Raw genomic sequence first — 20,461 nt, forward strand, 5'->3', positions numbered from 1 at the left:
TCTTGATCAATGTCAGGTTGGATGAACCAAAGTCCAGAGTACATCACTGACCTTAGTAAATGTAGCACAATTTCAAATACTCTGACAAAGTACTCCCTGCATGTCTCAAAGCGGTAGCCACAGAGAAAAAAAATCACAGTGTTATATTCTGTACCTCAGGTTGCCCTTGCATGCAAACTACAATGATTTCACCCTTCCACAAACTGAGATGCACATTTTGTTTTGCCTTTCAGGCACTACAATATTGTGGTGGTGGCCTTCAGGAGACCCTGGTTAGGAAACCAGTGTTGTTCTACCCTGCATAGTGGTTTGCTGAGGAGTGAAGAATCCCCATGTTGAATGATGCAGATGGAAGATGAGGCATCTAACTGCTATTCCAGCCAGCACAGTTGTTCTGTGCAGAGGGACACATGAAGTGTTTGATGATCCAGTTAGATCACGCCATGACAAATGTCATAAGGTGCCTAGTGAAGACACCAGTGATGCCATCACTGGTGTCTTCCAAGCAAAGTGCTTTGTCTGTAGCGTCACACTTCTGAGGGCTCCAGACAGCGGTACAGAATGGTTGGGATCCGTTTCAGTTAATACTGTCTCCATCCACAGAAATGTTTATATTACTGTAGCAAGCATTTGCATCATGACGATTCTACCACTTACCCCAGTGATATCAATTTTAATACATTCCAGTTTTGCTGCAGCTGACTTTCTCCCATCCTGTCCTAAGTAAAGGCTTCTGTACCATGAGAGGTCCTGATGCTGTAATGGTACCATCCCTTCTCACCATGAACTGGCCAACAGAGGGCAGAGAGAGCCTTCATTTTGCTTCCCTTGGAATAAAGACAAGCAACACTCAAAAGCTGGGTATGATTGAGTTGGTGCCTTTTGGGAGGAGCGTAGTTAGTCCAAGGGTTAAAAGGTGGCTGTGTTTTTGTTTCAAGAATTCTAGAAATTATTTACTCATAAACATGTTGTGTGTACACCCAGTGCAGGCAGAAACTGAAGCAAGATCCAGAAGACAACAAATGAACTGGTGTGAAGGGAAGCTTGGACTAATTTTATTATCTCTTGCCTCTTATTTTCCTTATACCCTCAACAAGAGGAAAACCAGAACATTTTGTTCCTTGTGGGAACCCTGGGGCCAGCCTGTTACACAAGAGGCTGGTTCAGTCCCTGAGAGCCCCAGGCTCTGGGTTGGTGGTAAGTCAAGTACATCATTTTCTCCTCCCTCTCCAGTCATAGCAAGCATGCACAGAACGTCAACTGAGGACCAAACCCTGGGCCTTGCAGAGCAAGCTTAACCGAGTAAATTCTCCCTTAATCCAGTCTGGGAAATCATGAGCACTGCACCTGGTATGTTAATGGCATGTGATGAGACTGGTACAGCAACCTTCCTGCCCCTACTGTTACTCACCCTCAGATTGCAATTCAGTGCCCAGTTACTCACTGCACAATGAGCATAAGAAAGGTTGGATAAAAGAAATCTTGGAGCCTCAGCTCCAAGGGACAGAGGGATGTAGTGAAATACACAACTCCACCTCTCTCTCACCAGAATTGAAAGCTTGCATGCGGTTTTAAATTTTAGTGAAGGATATTCAGGTATCCTGTTATGAGGTGCTACATAAGGTAAGGAAGGTACAAACCCCTAAAGCTGATAAGGACTATTAAAGAATTATTAATAGAAAAGAATTATTAATGGAAATCAGTTCATTAGCTTTGTTTGGCTTTGGATCAAGCTCCAGGTATTTAAATCATACTTCCTCCCTTTTTATTAGTTTTGATGTTACATGGCTTTTTATCAGTACCCATTCTTCTCTGAAACACAAGCTGATTTATACCAGAGCAATTTGCAAGGAGGCAAACCACTCAGGGGATGAGTCTGCCTTTCAGATGTAGATAATTCACAACTGTATAAATGAGGGAGGTGATTAGGGTCGGACGGGAATAAACCTTCGTCTAAACAAAAAGTAATGTCTCTACAATCATCTACACGTCAAAAAACACCTCTCAAAGAGCCTGGCAGAAGCAGGCATCCAACTCATACTGACACTGAACAGCTGCTCCCATTGTGTGTCCTCAGTGCATCATCCAGAGGGCAAAGCCGTAAGTGGGATCCAAGTGGTGCCTGTGGACACCCTGCAGATCTGCTGTGCTGCCTCCCACAGGTCCAGCTGACCCTGATTGCAAGGCCCCTGTGGAGACCAGAGCTGGACAGAACCACCAGTTTAGCATTGCAGGGCGTGTTTTACCTTTCTCAGCAGCAACATCTCATGTCTGCTTCTGAAAACCCTCTAGCACATTTACAGTGTCATGTTCTTCACTCCCAGGGAAAAATAATCTTCAGTCTTTTGCGTGGAGAAGAGAGACGCAATTTTCCCAGTGGCTTCTCCTTCCTTTAAAACATCTGCATATCTTGGTTGTGTCATTTCCGTTCTCAAGACACCTAATCACTCCCTCCCACTTCTCTGATTATGCACTGTAGAGCAATTGAGTAATAAAACACTTAATTAAACAGCCACGATGTCTTTGTTATACCCTTTAATTAGATTACTCGGAAATAATAATAGTTTCTTGCCGACCTGAAGGGTTCATTAATTCCCTCTGCAGATAACAGGAAGTAATCGATCTTTTCCTACTAGTATTTTTCTAAATCCTAAATCTAATGAATCAATTCTGATTCTAAAGTCAATTAGAAATAGATACACTCTGATCTACACCATTTTCTTCATGAGTGAAATTAATTCAGACTCTCCTTACAAGGCAGCTCAACAAAATTTCTCCTTCTAGGAATGACCATTTCAAAACAAGAAGTCAGATTTTAAAATATAAAGCACTTCCTGGAATAATTACCCAACTGACAAAATGCTCCAGAAGAATAAGATTAACTTTATAGTACTTATAAAGTGCTTTAACACTAGTAAAGAAAAATGATGTGAAAACAATTTCACGCGCATAAAGCGCACCCTTTTGACTAAAATTTTGGTTCAAACTCGGAAGTGTGCCTTACACCCTGGAGTGCCTTATATATGGACAAAGTTTGGAAATTTCCCAACCTGGAAGTGTGAGCCCACAGCAGCCCTGAGCTGAGCCAAGCCTGCCCGGCCCCAAGTGGGGCCGGGGCCGCCGCCAGCGGCCGTGGAGGGAGCAGGGCCGTGGCAGCTCCCTGCTGCAGCCCCGAGCAGGGCCGAGCCCGCTCAGCCCCGAGCTGAGCCAGTAAACCCCACGATTGCGCAATTCTGTTACTAATTTGTTGCACGCGGATTCTCACTGCAAAAAAAAAGTGCGCCTTATATGCTGGTGCGCCTTATATATGGACAAAGTTCAGAAATTTGCCGACACCTGGAAGTGCACCTTATACTCCGGTGTGCCTTATACTTGCGAAATTACTGTAATCTTGCATTTACAAATCACCAACTTTACACACCCTTAAGTCAGCAGCATTAAGCCATAGTTAAAGGCTGAAAATTGCTTAGGAACTAATGGGTGCTGATGACATCTGATGACTATTCCACAGTCATTGTGTGATACTTGCTCGGGGCTGTGTCTATCCCAAAACAGGTAAACATCCACACTACCAAAACTGCCTCCCCGGTGAGACTGTCACTGTGGTCTCCCCATTACCAGGACCAGCTTCATGTTGCCGAGTTAATCAGCAATAGGGGCTGGGGTACTACAGGAAGGTGAACAAAACCCACAGGAAACTCAGCAAAAACAAATGCAGGTAGTCAAAGATAATTCTGGATCTGGGAGGGAGTAACTCAAACTCAGCAGGACATGAGGTGCTGCCTTGAAAGCAATTTGATGGAAGAGGTACTGTGGTCCTGGTAAGTTGAGTAGAACCTCAACCAAGCACCCTGTGCTAAAGAAGGACTTTCAGGGCTGTGTCACCAAGAGCGCAGCCAGCAGAGTGAGGAGCCTCACCTTTTACTCTGCAGTTATATGAACCCACCTGTGAGGGCTGGGACCAGCCTGAGCTCTGAGCTCCCTGGTGCCTGACTGGTATAGGCACTGATGTACCAAAGTCCAGAGGAGGCCACCAAGCTATCAGGAATGTAGCATAGGACACATGAGGAGCTGCTGAGAGGCTGGATCTGTTCAGCCTGGAGAAGAGGTGGCAAAGGGGCACCTTACTGCTGCTTGCAGCTGCCTGCTGGGAAGGTGTGAGGAGGACAAGCTGTACTCTTTGCAGAGCTGTGAACTGAAATGACAAATAAATATAAGGAAATAAAATGGACTGTGAGGGGCACCAAACATTTGACCAGGGCATGAAGTGGCTGTGGGATCTCCAGCCTTGAAAGTACAGTAATTTCACGACCATAAGGCGCACCGGACTATAAGGCGCACACCCCCGGGAGTCGGCAAAATTCGCAACATTGTAGAACAGATAAGGTGCACCGGACTATAAGGCGCACTTTTTTTTTTGCAGCGAGGCTCCGCCCCCAGCTCACCCTGCACGGTTGCTGGCCGAGGCCCCGCCTCAACCTGGCAGCCATTGGCCCCGGGCCCGCCTCCACCCAGCAGGGGCGGTGCTGCGAGCCACCGGGCCACCCTGGACCCGGCAGCCATGGGCCCCCGGGACTGCCTGGACCCAGGAGCGGGGGTGCCGCGGGCCCCCTAGCCCGCATTCACGCGGCAGCCATGGGCCCCCGGGACTGCGTGGACCCAGGAGCGGGGGTGCCATGGGCCCCCTAGCCCGCATTCACGTGGCAGCCATGGGCTCCCGGGACTGCCTGGACCCAGGAGCGGGGGTGCCATGGGCCCCCTGGCCCGCCTCCACCCGGCAGGGGCGGTGCCGCGGGCCTCCGGGCCCACCCCCAGCTGGCTGCCGTGGCACTTCCAGCTCCCCCCACGGCTCACAGCTCACACTTGTGGTTTGGCAAATTTCGCAACTTTGTACATCAGATAAGGCGCACCGGACTATAAGGCACACTTCCGGGTTAGAGGGAAAATTTTAGTCAAAAGAGTGCGCCTTATACTCGTGAAATTACTGTATTTATCTCTTACCTATGCAGCATTATCTAAGTTGATTCTGGTTCAAGCATGGGGTAGACCTAGAAGCCCCCAGAAATTCCTTCCTACCTGAATTATTTTGTATTTAAGTGATTCTGTCAGCATTTTTATGTGCCCCACAAAAAAAAAAAAACCAAAAAAAACCCTCCAAAAAACCCCAAAAAAAACCAAATAAACCAAACCAAAAATCCTCAAGTAACAGCAACAGCAAAACCCAAAACCCCACACCACTAAACTAAAAAATCATTAAGTACTTGTCAAGGAACTAAGAAACCCAGCCCTAGTTCCAAGTCTGACAAGAGACTTGCTGTGCAACCTTTAGGAAATTATGTAATGTTGGAAAGAAGAGGTTTTTCATGTATGAGGTCAATGGAGTTGGTTGAGAGTGAAAAAACTGAGGGAATGAAGGCAGGTTCTATTTCAGGAGAGGGAATCCCGTACTCTAGGAATAGGAGAATAATAAGAGTGTTCCATGCTTCAGTTACACAGTCTTGTCCCAGCCCTTTAGCTGAGGGAGCCCAGGGCCCAGAGGTATCAGACAGCAATCTTTATTTGCAGACTTCTGCTCAAAAAATCAAACAGAATCCAAATATTTTAATGATCTTGCAGGACTTTTTTTGTTTTTATTACCACACAAAAGGTTCAAACATAGAAAGCATTTATACCACTCTGCCACACAGACCCCTATCCTCAGTGGCTTCCCAGTCAGCTCTCAGCACCAACAGCACTCACTGAGTGTGGCAGTTCTGTTACAACAGGGTAAGTTTCCATTAGGGATGTGAATATTATCACTTACCATAGCCCAACTAAGAATAAATGCTACATATATTTTGCCACCAGCACCAATCTCTGTCTCACTGACAAGTCTGTAACTGACTGAGAAATAAAAGAAAAATATTATGAAAAATATTAAATATTATTTCTCAGAAATTATTTCCTAGAAGCACAGCTTCACCATACCAAACCCAGTAAATATGGAAAGCTACTAAACATTCAGTTTTTCTGAAGAGCCTTTGCATAAGACCATCCTGCACTGTTGTGGGAAACTTTCCTATCTGTTGGGGTTTGTACTCATTAAAAGAAAGCTATCACAGGGAATAGCAAGAAAATTCAATCCTGCCTAAGTATCTTGTACTTACAAAAAGCATAGAGGTTAAAAGACAATAATCAAGCATTCTACTCCTCTCTTCAAAGGTAAAATCTTGGATACATAGTTCTTCTGCCACTCAATTATATTCATCTTCGCTCACCACATAGTGTGCATTGTTTATTTGTTTTTCCAGTTCACTGACAGGCCATGATTTTTACCAGGGAAAATGATATCTGAAAGAGTGTGACTGTGAGGATTGCTCTGCTTTCCTCTTGTCCTGGCAAGCACAAACTGATCAGTAGTCTGCACCTGGAATACATTCTTTTTCTCATGAATTTTACAGAGCAGATGGAACCAATGGAATTTGACTGGAGGCATCGGAAGCTGGAAAACAAAGTGACTAGGGCTGCTGCGGCTGAAAAACAAGCACTTTGTCTGAAAAGGAGGAGAAAAATGGTAACACAACTGATGTCATGTTCTTAAAAAGAGAATGTTATCCACGTCTGCTTTAGCAACCTTTACCTACGAAAACTCAGTAAGACAAAAAGAGATTGCAAATGGTCACACTGCCCAAGGGATGGATATATGCACATCTGCTGAATTCCACAGGGACTACAGGGATGTGTCTTTGGGGGCAGCATCTGGCTTCTTCCTGCAAACACTCAACTCTGCTAAAGGTAAAATTAATCCAGGAGGCTGGGGAGAAGGGTACAGTGCAATGTTCCCACTGTTGGGAATCAAGCCACAGGCAATCTGCAAAACCAAACAGTGTTATGTGCCAGCTGGGAGACAACAAATCCACCACAAAGGATGCCCAGCTGGGCACAACTCCAGCTGCAGTCAGCCAGAGCATCACTGGCCAGGACAGGAACTGTATAAGAGATCACTGTTTATGTAGGTGATGCCTGAGACGGAGATCTCTGTTAAGCAAGGCTTGTAGAACTCATTTTTATAATTATTAATTCAAATAGACTATTAACTATGGAACTTTAAATGTATGTGTATGTGGTCAAATATCTCTAAAGGAACATAAAGACTTAAAGGTGCATAGAAAAGGTTTAGAGAAAATAAAAAACTCTCCAGACCTTATTTCAGCTGGTCAATTTGCTTGTCCTTATACTGGGCTGTAACACTGGCTCCAAACTTGCTTCCCAGGGATTCCCACCTGTCTGACAAAGCCACACGCTTCTGAATTTTCCATACTCAGCCTCTGGCTGAGCAGCACACACTGTTCTGTGCTGGAGTTAAAGTGATTTCTGTGCCTGAAGTGATGTGCACATGTATCTTGGTCAGTGGAAACCACAGATGGCTGATTGGCCAATAGTTGCAGCTGTTTTCTTGCTTAGGCCTTATCGGCAGTCACTTAATTGTGTCTGTGAGATCTTACTGAAGTTTATGTGCAGAAGTGGATTTTCACATCCCTATCAGTTGTAAGAAAATGCTAAACTTTCTACTTTCAAAGTGCATAATTTTTCTGAAGAATTACTGAGGATATTCTTCTACTCTTTGAAGACTGGGTAATCTTTCCTCTGATTTCACAGTGTGGACTCTCTCATTCCTTACTGTTAAAAGAGTGAGTGTATTGTAATTTCTATGCATTCACTTATGCAATCGTGTGTTCAGGTTAAGAAAAAAAAAACACTTGAAACAAGATTTTAAGTAAAGGTTAAATACTATCAATGGCTTAAGCACCTGCAGCAGATACTTTAAAAATCACAAAAGTGATTTTATTTTAAAAGGGTTTGCGTCCCAAAGCCAACAGTGACAGCAATGATGTCTCAGCTGCTTGACTGTCACAGACTCATGTTAACCAGGATGTCCCTTTGTGCTCACAGGGATTTCCCATTACTGTTGTCACTGCAATAACATGAGGACAGGGATGGCTGTGGGTTCCTCAAGGTGTTTTTCTACCAGTCAAGTCCTCAAGGGTGCTTTGACGATCCAAGATTTTTACTGTAGTGTGTGCATACATACACACACACACATATATATATACATACACACACTCTTTTTAGAGAATCATAGATTCATTGAATGATTTGGAATAGAAGGGACCTTAAAGACCTTGTTCCACCCCCTGCCATGGGCAAGGGTACCTTCCACTGTCCTAGGCTGCTCCAAGCCCTGTCCAGCCTGGTCTGGGACACTTCCAGAGATCCATGGGCAGCCTCATCTTCTCTGGGCATTCTGTGCCAGGCCCTCCCCACCCTCACAGCAAAGAATTTCTTCTCAATATCCCATTTAACCCTACTCTCTGGCAGTGGGAAGCCAGTGCCGCTTGTCCTGTCACTCCAGGTCCTTGTTCAAAGTCCCTCTCCAGCTCCCTCGGAGTCCCCTAAGGTACTGGAATGCGCTCTAAGGTGTCCCTGGAGCCTTTTCTTCGCCGGGTGAACACCCTCAGCCCTCCCAGCCTGGCTCCATACCATATGCATTCCGGCTCATTACCGCGGATCTCACGAGGCCCCACATCCCCAGCCCTCCCCTCAACTCCCTGCCGGGCGGCCCCGTGGCCCGCATCGAGCATGCGCAGTGCCTGGCGCGGGGCACGGTGGGAGCTGTAGTCCTTGCAAAGCAGCCAGGGGCTCGGCGCCTGCGCACGTCGCGCCCGACTTTGATAAGTCGCTGTCGGAGGCCGGGCGGGCCGCGCTGCCATCTTGGACCTAAGGGACGGGGAACCGCCGCCGGTGAGCGGAGCGGGGGCGGAGTGGGGGCGCGGGGGTAGCGCTGGAGACGGGACCCTACGAAGGGTGGGGAGATACGGGGGGCGCGGGAACCCCGCGGTCGGGCCCGGACTCGGAGGGGCCGCTCGCCCCGGGAGGGGCTCACTGAGGGCGGACCCGCCGTTCTGTACCCCCGGGCCCCGCGAACAGCTCTGGGAGCGGGGCAGCACCGCTCCCTTCCCGGAGCGCGAGCAGCGGCCCCGGGACCCACGCGCTGCCCAGCCCCGCCTCCCCTCCGCGGCTGCCGGGGATACCTGCCCGCGCCCCGGTGCCTCCAGTTCTGAATCCCTTCCCCAGCTGTCCCCGGCAGTGTTGCGTCCCTGCCCGGCCGGACTCCGCCAGCCTCTCCCGGTTCCTGGTCGCCAGGGTCTGTCCCTAAACCTTCGCCCTCTCGGGGCCTCGCTCCCTTCAGGGCTGTGCTTTCTGCAGCTCTTCCAGCACAGCCTCCTTCCCCCGTGTGTGTCCCCCGTGTCCTGGGGCTCCTTCCAGGTGTACGAGGGTTCGGTGTCTTTGTCTCGGCCGGGTACAGCCGGACATTGAAGGAGTATTTCCTAGCGATAAAGCGTGACTACAGCCAGAGCTTTATCCCGAACGGTGTTCCCTCTTGTAAACATGGTAGACTTGCAACGTTGGTGCCACCGCTTTATTTTGGAAACACGGACAACTTCTGTCTGTTAACTCTTTCGCTCCCACGCAGGTTGTCTTTGACCTTGTGTGCCAGTGCTATCGAGATAAAAACAGACAAAGGTGCTCGAGGATGGGTTTCTCTAATTTGCTCTGATATTCGGGAATTCAGCGTGTTTTAATCGCTGTAATTTGTGATGTTAAATTGGCAGAAGACTCGAATCTGTGCGTAGTGCCGAGAAAGGGGCGGGTGTAGCATTTGGGGTACCTGTGTTGTGGCAGCCTTTACCCTTGATGCTTCAGGAAATACCCCTAGCAAAACTTACCTTTATAACTTAGTTAGAATTGAAGAAGTCAGAAACTAGGGTATTTTAGACTATCTTTTCCCAATATATTGCTGCTTATTTTTGTGAATTTCTCATTGTTTTGCTTGGTCTCTGCTATCCTGCCTGTCAACATTTTCAAAGAGAAGTGGAGAGAAATCCGGACTGGTATTTGAAAGAGTCCATTCTGTGTGAGAGAGTGACAGTAGATTCAGAAATTGCTTGTATTTGCCTGAGAAAAGGCACAGGTGTTTAAGAATAAAACATTAATCACGGACCGTCTTTGGTTCTGAGGATTTTCATTCTTAAAAACTTATTGTTTGAAAAAGCAGTAAATTCTTTTCTGTTTTCTTGAAGTGAAAGTCCAAAGCAGTTCTAATTTTATTGCAATTACCTTACCATTCACTACAGCTGTTTAAATCTGAATTGTGTCTAGTGTGCATTCTTAGTTGTGATTTAACTGATATTTAATCATTGCACTGAATGCATTCACCTCCAAGTGATCTTTGGAATAATATGTAGCATTCTGACCCAAAGTGAGTTTTCTTGTCTTTAAAACAAGAACTTATACAGTAGATGTGAAAGATGATGTTGGAGTGGAAAATAACTGAGACTTCTGAGTGCAAACTTTGAAAGCTTCTTACAGATTAAAGTTATTTTGGGGCTTAAGAGAGATTGAGAGAAGATTATTTATATGAATTGATTAGTTAAGCAGCATCACCTCTTTTTCTTCCCTCAATTTTCTCTCCCTTCTTAAAGTTCTGTTTCTTCTGTCATGAAATAGACCTGAAACATGAGTTATCTTATTTCTTTGTTTCTAAGTTTCAAAATGCTTTGGGGAAAACAACAGAATAAATAATGTAATAGGAAGAAATGCAGTAAAGTAGCATGGTGTTTGCCTTGAGGAGTTTAAATTAATAATTTTTTAAAAGATCTTGTCATAGACTGCTTGAAAAATGTTACATGAGAGGTTTACAAAGTAATTTTCTCCTGTTTTACATGTGCAAGAGATAAGATGCTTGTCAGCAATATTATCAGTATCAGTCAATGATAGCATCTCAGTAAACATCTTTTCTGAGTTTAAGCTGTTTAAACAAAGTGGTAAATGTATTCAACCACAGTGAAGTACTTTTCAAGCAGTAAAACCAAGTTGATTTCTTAAAAGCAAGGAAGAGAGTCTGCAGGGTGAGAGTAGAAGAAAAACCCTCACATGGTAGTGACAAAGCTTCTGGGAGTGCTTCTGGGAGTTTATTTTTAAGCTTTTCTGTTTGGGTGTCCAGTTATGTTTATGTACTGATCCAGCATTTGCCATTCTGTACTTACGTAATTGCAGGAACTCCTTTGTGCCTTTACAAGTGAGGAAAGTGAAGGTGTGTGCATAACCCAGAAGAGTGCTGGCCACAGTTCCTCACTATAGCCGTACTTTGCCCAGCTGCAGAAGCATTTTGAAGTGCTTGCCTCAGAAGAGGAAGTAGACAAGCCATAATTATAGTCTAGTTTGGGAGTATTCTAGAGATTTAGTTTTACTGTCTCATAACTTGAGTATTTTTAAAGACTTTAGGCAGTCCTTCTTGAGTCCTTACCTGAGCTAATTCTGTGTGCACGTTTGGGTAAGAGAAAGGTTCTTCATCCTTCTCTCTGAAGACTAAAGCAATAAAGATTTGGTCATTTTCTCTAAGTGACTGGCACTCGGGTTTTACTGTAGTGCAAAGTTGCTGAAGCTGATGGATTGATATTTTTCTTCATAAGAATTGCAAATTACACATAGTAGAAAAGTATTGCAACAAACTGGGAAAGAGTGTTTTGAAGAAGCCAAGTCACTGTTTCATATGACCAACTCTCAAGTTATGTCTGAAATTTCTACTTTTACTATACCAAAGAACAGCAGGTTTGTTTTCTCTCCTCTGAGGAAACACGATACCAGATCTTGTTGTGCTGGTTATTCAAATAGTTTTTCAAGCTTGGCAGTATGTTACTCTTTTTTTTTTTTTTAAAGTTTTATTACAGTCCTCCTGTTTAGGAACTGATAATTCCTGCCTTCCACCCGCCTGCCCAAGCTATTCTCAACTCTGCTGCTGGGAGAGGCCTATTGTTTCAGTCAGGCACAGAACTCCTGTCATGTTTGCTTTTACATCACTGGTTCTGAAGTTGGATCTCTAATGCTGGTGTTGCTCAGCAAGAAAAGACCTATTCAGGGGGATTGTTCCAGTTTGATTGTGTGGAACATTGTTTCTAATCAGGAAGTGAAAGTTAGGTGACTTACCTTTACCTGAAATGTGCAGATCTCACATTCTGGATTTGTTAGTGATACAGAAGCTGGAGCTTTCAAGAGGTATGTGTTGCTATCAGCCTCTATAGAATCTTCACATTCTCAGTTTTCTGTTCTTTATAGGTCTATTTTTCTTTCAACTGTAGCCTTTACACATATTTTTCTTTAGGTATTAGTTGGGTATCTAGTAATCTTCTTGAAGTTTATTACTAGGGAAAAGAAAGATCAGGTAAAAAAGATTAAGGTAACCTTGAAACAGAAAAGGACGTAGTAAGACAGGTCTGCAATCTGCTTGTGATTTATTCATTAATTCAACAAATGAATATCCATTTGCAGTGAAATATCCATCAGGAATATAAAATTTGTGACTGGAAGCAAGTCAATTTACTGAAAAATAAAATAGACTCTTTGATCCAATCCGTTTCACACGGTTGGGATGGAACTTTTGCCTGGGCAAGTTATTCATAGATTCATAGCTTACTATTCTTTTTAGCTTTACTTCATACAGTGGAAAAAGTGAAGGAAAGCTCAATGCTGAGCAAGCAAGAGATGGACTGAGACATAGGAGAGTGGGTTCTGTTAATTTTTAACATACTTTGGTCAGTATCCATCCTTAGTGCCTCCCCAGTCCCCAGTGCTGGCTAACTTTTAATTATGTATTAATAATCACTACTCTTGCTTAACAGAGTGCTGAGATACCCAGATTTTTATTCCCTGCTGGCTTCATAAACATTTGAATGGATTAAGACTTGTTGCTCTGGATACTCCTCTTCTGCTTTTCTGACACCCTGAGGTTTCTGCTCTGTCTGTGCTGCTCTTTTCATCTATTTGCAGAACAGCTAGATGGAGTGAATTTGTTCTCTATAAGGATTCCTCATCTTTAAAGTTTGTTTTTTTTTTTTTTTTTTTTACTTTGGCTTTACAGAGCCTGAATTAAGTGATCTGTGGATCACTCCGATTAATTTTTTTAGTAAGGCTTGTCTCTACAAGTGGGTGTGCCTTGTATTTCCTACTGTATTTCATAGACTAGATAAGAAATGTGGGGACCAGTATATTAAAAAGTTAATAAAATGGTAATGGATTTGGCCTAATATTTAACCAGGTTTGCTAACTTTTGAGAAGGTGATGAGCTGTGTATTTTCACCAGATTTTACCTCAACACCCTTTCCTATCTATTCAGATTAAGACTTCCTGGGCCATCCAAAAGAAAGTTTGTGAGTTTAGAAGATAAAAAATGAGACTTGTAACACTGACTTGCTTTTTGTATCAGGATCACAGCATAGTTTGGGTTGGACAGAACATTAAAGGCACCAGTTCAAAGATCACGAAACTGCTTTGGTTCTTAAATGTATGTGATTGACCCAGTGCATGTGATGTCTTCAATGATGAAGCCTTCAGAGCAGTTTTATTCCTGTTGTTTGAGGGGGGAATAATGTGTGTGATGGTAGCAGGAAGGAGGAGGGAAATGCTGAAGGAAGACGCTTTGATCACCTCACTCTACATGAAAGAAGTTTCCATAGCTGCCCAAACTGTGTTTTCAGATGGACTTCACCACATGTAACATTTCTAGTTCCTGTATCGTCACCTGATGGTACAGAGGAAAACCTAGGATCCACAGGCAGTAATCCCACATGTAATTGGCGTGTTCCACTTTGTGCACGTTAAATTGAGTTTACCAGTAAGATTTCAGAATATTTTTTTTTTTTGCCTTATACCAATTAGGCATTTTGTGAATATTAAAAAGACCAATTTCCAGAGCAATGCTGCATTTATTAAGCATTTGCCTGAACCAAATTGAGTTCAGGTCAATGAAAAAGCTTTTGTGAGGCAGTGATGTTCTCATTGTTCCTCTGTGCACCCATTGAATCAACATATTTAGCTCCTGTTCTGAAATCTGGTTTGGGCAGATGGATTTGCTCTGTCTGGAGACCTGTTGATATTGCTGGTGGTTTATTTGATATTCTTCATGGTTTAAAGGTTTTATACATGGCCCTTTGAGGTGTGGCATGGTGTATTTTTTTCTCCTTTACTTTTTCCGCTTGTCATGAGGCTCTCAGAACTACCAGACTTAAGGCACTAGTGAGAGCTTGAGTTGTTAAAGAAAAAAAAATAACATTTAAGCAGCGTCTTGCTTTCACACCTGCGATGTGAACAAAATAATACTGTCCTGAGTGGGATAATAGGGGTGAAAATATTTTCAGACTAATTCCTGTTCATTGTGAGGCTGGAAGCTGCCCAATGCACTCTGTGTTTTGAGTGGAGAAAGACACCAACAAAGTGAAATTCATAGTTAAGGCTGATGAGGGAGGTGAGAGAGGAGGGAACTTACAGACTGTAATAATAGGGATGAGATCTATTCTAAGAGAGCTTGTGTCACGGCTGGGATTTCTTTGCTTTTTGGAATTTCACTTCCTGTTTTAAAAATAACAAACTCTATACTTCATATTCTGTATTTCTACCTTCCTGACTTCTAATCTCACATACAGTAATGTTCTAATGTATTGCAAGTTAGATAAAGTGTCCAAACAGAATTCAGAAGAGAACTTTCTGAACTCATCACGTCGTTCTGACTCAGGATTTGTATCTGTAAGGATGTTTTGCTGATTAAGGTGGTCATTGCACAGCATTATAACCCTATGGGCCTGTTCTTTTGCTCCAGTATGTGGGTTCCTTTTTGATGTTCCACATGATACATAGCCAGGGAAACCATGAAAGGGTGGATATATGGTGTAGTGTGTTCACAATGAATTACTCTCTCTGCACAGAATATTTTGCCAGCGTATGCAAAGTGTGCCTATTTTGTTTTTAAAAAATACACTGTTTCACAGTTATCGAGACCCTAGGCTTTTTTCCTGGAGATTTCCTGGATTAGAACAGGTCAGTGAATGTCAGTTTATGACTAGAGTTGGCACAAAGATAGGGAAGGACTGTGAGACAGAGACAAGGGGGGCCCACTCCTTGGGCAGTATCCAGCTGCAGGAGAGGAATTCCCTATCTGCACTGCCGGAGAGCTGCAGCAGCTGCACTGCTGACACATGTGTGGGATGCATGGGTGGTGCAGTTACCTCTGGTTCACTTGCAAGTCTTGGTTTAGGAGTCAGTCCGAAGTTTCTTCACCAATCTGTGGGCTTCCAGTTGTTGTATCCCAGCAGCAAGGTGAGTCTCTTGAAATTGAAGGATACAGTTGATGTTTGTTCTTAGAAGATGATCTTGTTCTTTTGGTTTTATTTAATGTGCAATTATCAGTTTTTCACACAGAAGATATAGGATGTACAGACTGAAACTTTTGTTTAAGGATTTTACTTATTACTAGTTGGAAGAATTAAGTTTTCTGACATCTGCATTGTCTTTTGATGAAGGTCAAAGGAATTTTAGGGCAACCCCACAAAGCCCAAGTTTAATGAAAGTGTTGAGAATATTGGAATAGTGGTATAGTTTCTGTTTTATTTTGCATGAGATGGAATGTAGCAAGCAGTGAGATTTTGCAGGTTTTGGATGGGTGTGTTGTCCACCCATGGCTGTACTTTCATGTTGCTGTCTGGTCACTTACAAAAAATTCCTGGGAAGCAGGTAACAGACTTCTGTTGAAATTGGAAAACATGAAGACGACTCCTCTGGAACTCAAGGTTTTGCTTGCAGTAGTTTGTAGTTTTGGAAAAGACAGTGACCTGTATCAGACTTTCAGATACCTCAAGGTTGACTTTAATAATCTCAATACTTTTTCCCCTCCCTGAAATTGTAATTTCCTTTACATCTTTTGGCTTTACTTTAGTAATAAATAATTTAGCTTGGAAAAATGCAACCTTTATTTTCAGCTGACACTGAATTTTGCACACCACAATATTACTTCATTTTATTGCAAGTACTGGCTTTTCACTTCTAGTTTCTTTGATTCTACTGTTTGAGAATGCTCAGAAAAGCAGCTTGTTTTTCTTAGGGACCAGTGTATATGTAGTCATGCCTTGGTGATGATGAATTACCTGTCAGAATTTTAGTGCATTGTCTACAGAAGTTCTTGTACCCACAACTGAGTTAATCAACAGGAACTGTCTTATGCCATGTACTTTGCTGAAGCAGGTACAAGCAGCAAGTGACAAAGAGCATTCTTTTTCAAGAGATTTCAGGTCATCAGCCCATTTCAGATGTGTGACTGTCACTGGTAGTAAGGAATGATTCATCATTTTTTTTATGAGCCGTGCCAGGCTGAGTTGCAGAGCTGTGCAGTCTATTTTGATTTTGTTTATTTCTCTGGTACCTACCATCCAATGATGATCTGTTTAGCAAGTTTTTATAGGCAATATCTCTTGAAAGCTGCATGGGCCTTTTTATCTGTATTCTTGGGAGCAAAGGAGTGGTGGTGTGTCTGGGCCTCTCTTCATTGCTGTACTCACAGAGGGAAGTAGTTTTGGGCTCATTAAGCCACCACCAGTGCTGTTGGACACTTAAAACAAAGTGCATTGTGTGCTACACAGTCCTATACAAAACATCCTAAGAAATCATGTTTTGGTTCATGTAGATACCAGCACTGTGCTTTTGAAAAGTGTATCTGCTCCATTTGAAGCTTCCAGGTGAGGTGATCAGGGTTGACATTTTGCTGGTAGACAACAGACTCTACAGAAGCTACTTGTAAAGACATTACAGCTATACAGTTTTACAAGCATATAAACATGTACAACAACTGTAATGGCTACTGAAGTTGTCATTCTTAGTAGTGACTACAGGTAGCTGGGTAATTTAGTGGTCAAACTTTCTGGGTTTTTTTTTTTTTTCGTTCCCCAGAGTTAAAAGCTTTTTGCAGATTTGTTTAGGTGTGTGTACAAACCATTGATAATGAAATGTAGCTCTGAGAAAGGAATAGAGAAATAATGTGAAATAAACACTGTAAATAAGAAGTAAAACTAATGGCTGGAGATTATGAAATCCTCTGTAGATGCTGCCCTCTGTTAATAACTGAATGTGTAACTGCTTCTGAAGGGGCTTGTTCCAAAGCTCCAAGGTGGGTGGTGCAACAGAAGGTGGTGGTCTCATATTTTGTTTTACTGTGCTATTTTACAGCAGTGAAAGCGTTTCTTATTGATTCTTTGATGTGCTTAGGAGTGAGCAGCAGGCCTCAACCAGAGGTGACTTACAAGATGAACCCAGGGCATTATGTGACTGTCAGTACTATTTAGTTAAAAATAAATGATGCAGATGCTTATGCTAGCTCTATATACATCTAGCTTATGTGTAACCTTGTGTAGTTACCTGCAAGAAATGTATCATTTTAAGAAACTTCCCAACTGACATGAATAGAGGTTTGTTTGTAGCGTATTTTAGGGGAAAACCCTCCGAGACAAGGCCTGGGCTCTGGCCAAACTCTGGCTGCTGCTGGTCAGGAAGTGCCATCAGATCCAGGAGTTTCTGTGCTAAAAATATAACTAAGTCTCTTTGACTTGCTGATTTGGGCCTATGACATCTGGACCCATGTTTGGGGTGTATTTGGAAACCTCACCTATAGGTGGATGCACCACATTGGATTTTCCCAATTGCTGGGAAGGGTTCTCCAGGTCCTCACTGTAGAACGGGACCCTCAATGACTGTGGGTTCTGGCTGATGGTGGAGTGTTCAGGCCTGATGTATCTTTCTCAATCATTATCCGGTCTCTTATATGGCAATTATTAGGTGCATTACTTTGCTTCTTTTTGCTTGTTGCTAAAGCTAAGCATGCAGTTTTATTGAATGTATTATTTTATTTTTGTGTTGCCTTAATATTCATAATCAGATAAATTCTTTCCATTGATGTCTGCCTTTAAATTGCCCCCATCAATTGGCAGAACATCAAAAGTAATGCTTTTGAAGTACATTTAAAAATAGCTGTAATATAAAAACCATGGATTTTCTTCCAATGGCAAGTCACAAAATAGCGTGTCAAATTAGTTAAAGTTCAAGTGGTTCTCTTAACATATCCAGTGATACCAGTCTTTTTGTCTCTTCCTATAAGCATCCAATTAAGTTCTGCAGTTTCTGAAATTTGCTCAGGAAGGTTGACTATCTCCACCTTTTTAACTGGAAAATAACTTAAAGCAGTAATGTGAGCTGTGATGCTGTGTGGGTATGTCTGTACTAATGAGATAGGGAAGATAAATGTAGGCACTGAAAAATGAGGGAAAGTCAGTGATTAAGTGAAAATCAAGCTGAAATGGTAGAAGAGCACATTGATGAGAAAGGCAGCTATGTTATGGTATGCAACTGTATTATACCTCCAAAATCAAGTTAGCTGTGCAGACATCATAGGGATTTTTGGCAGCATCATTTTTGTTTGGTTTTAGTATCATAAGTGAAACTTCATCACCAATCTTTCCTACTAAGGTTTGGATTAATCTATATAGACACTTAGGAGAAGCTTTTGTAAACTGTTAGAGGATCAGCATCCTTTAAGCGACTCTCCAGCCTAAATTTGTCGCAGATGGGATATTTTTTAGGTGAGAGTAATTAGTTTGATTGAAAATTCCAGGACAGTGGTTTTAAAGAAGCATGGGAGAGATACGGAGCAACATAAAGGTAACTGTCCAGATTTGTTTGGGTAAATAATAATCATGTAAGTTAAAATCAAGGAAATACATAAAATCATCAACAAATTATGATATCATTTTGGATAAACAGAATATCAGCCGTGATATTTAATGACTTTCTCATCTCTGATGGTTTTATAATTCCAAGGCAATGCTATGTGAATTTTTATGAGGTTTCTTATTAGGGCAAAAGAAAAGGAAAATAAACCATGAAACCAGTGTGCATATGAAGTGTTCAGTAGCATCTTTATGTTGGGACAGTTGAACCAGTTGACTTTTGCATGCTTTTCAGTTTCACATTACCAGATTACCATTAATTGGAGCTGGCTAACACTTGGGTCTGTATAGTGCTGGACATGTAGGAAATTTACTCAAGCTGTATTACTTTGTTCCTTATAATACACAGCAACAATAAGAGAAATCAAAGTAGTTTTTGCAAGTGAGAATACCTGGTTTAGACTTGTGGATTGAAATTTAGTGTAGGACTTGGGAAAAGCTGTAGAAGTGAAAATTTTGATGTTCAAGATGAGCATTACTGAACCTGACGAAAGTGCAATGCTGATTTATGCAATCTGTGCCTTTCTATTCAAACTAGTAAAACTTAAGCTGTATTAATAACTGGGCAGTGAAAGGGATCCTCAGTTGGGAGAAAAAATAGCATATATGACCAGCTTGATTGATGTCTCTTTAGAGGAGGAATCTATTACAGGACAGAGAGACAAAACGAACAAGAACAGGACAGGTACAACAGGAATTTTTGAGATTATTTTAGGGAGGTCAAAGAGAGAGACTTCTGGACATGGCCTGATCAAAATTCATCTTTTTAGAGCAAGACCAGTTAGAGCGGTCAGTAATGTGTTCAGTCAGGTTTGGGTTGGCTCTGAGAATGGTGATTTAACCTCTTGACAATTTCTCTGCTGTTCAACCACCCCACAGAAAAATAAATAACTCCATCCCCTGTTTTTAAGTTGAATTTCCTGTATTTTAATTTGTGCCCGCTGGCTATTATCCCATCCCTGAACACTGCTGTGGAGAGTCTGCCTTCGGTCTTTTAACCCTTCAAGTGTTTATACACATTGATAAAATCCTCCTGATCATTTTCCTTTCCAGGCTTAACAATCCCAGCTTTCTCAGCCTCTTCCCAATCACTTTATTGTCTCTGTAGCCCTTTGCTGGTGTCACATCAGTACATCTGTGTCGTTCTTGATTTGCGGAGCCTAGAATTAGAATGAAAGAGAAGGATCACCTTCCTCATGCTGCTAGAGATGCTTTTTCCTAATCCAGGATGCTGGCGACGCTTTTATTTGTTGTTATTGCGAGGAGCTATTGCTAGTTTGTGTACAACAGCACCAGTGCCTTCGGCAGAGTTGTTTTCTGTTCAAGCTACCCCACAGCCTTTAAAGGTGCATGAGTTTATTCCTCCCCACCTACAGACTTTTGCATTTCCCCTTGTGGAATTTTTGTTCCATCAGCATATTTGTTGAGAGTGAACTGGGTCCAGGTCATTAATGGGGAGCTTAAACAGTACTGGTCAAGTCTGTACCCCTGGGCTACAGCACTGATGCCTGGGTTCTAACTGGACAATTCACTTCTGATCCCAACCCCAGGAACCTTGCCCTTCATCCAGGCTTGCAGTCCACCCTCTAGTCCTGCCTGGCCCCTGCTTCATCCCCTTGTGTGAGGATGTTGTGTAGGACATGGTGTTGTCGCAGCTACCAAATCATATTCTCAAAGAAAGCTCTCAGGTTAATCAGACTTGTTTTATTTCCCCCTTGTAAAACCATGCTGAGTAATACAAATCACTTTCTTGTTCACGTTATGTTTGGAAATGGCTCCTATGAGAATTTGCTCCCTGACTTCCCTGGAGTTGAGATGAC

At 42.8% G+C, this 20,461-nt stretch overlaps 1 protein-coding gene across 1 annotated transcript in view; it reads left to right on the top strand.

The window, feature by feature from the left end:
- The first annotated feature begins 8,715 nt into the window (after positions 1 to 8,715).
- The window catches only part of ITCH (itchy E3 ubiquitin protein ligase), a 70,564-nt gene continuing 58,818 nt past the window's right edge, over positions 8,716 to 20,461 (top strand). Inside the window, exon 1 of the mRNA XM_033074979.2 lies at positions 8,716 to 8,781. The gene's annotated coding sequence lies outside the window, so the exon portion shown is untranslated. The remainder of the gene's footprint in view (positions 8,782 to 20,461) is intronic.

Source organism: Catharus ustulatus, chromosome 17 (assembly GCF_009819885.2).
Source record: "Catharus ustulatus isolate bCatUst1 chromosome 17, bCatUst1.pri.v2, whole genome shotgun sequence".
Lineage (NCBI taxonomy): Eukaryota > Metazoa > Chordata > Aves > Passeriformes > Turdidae > Catharus > Catharus ustulatus.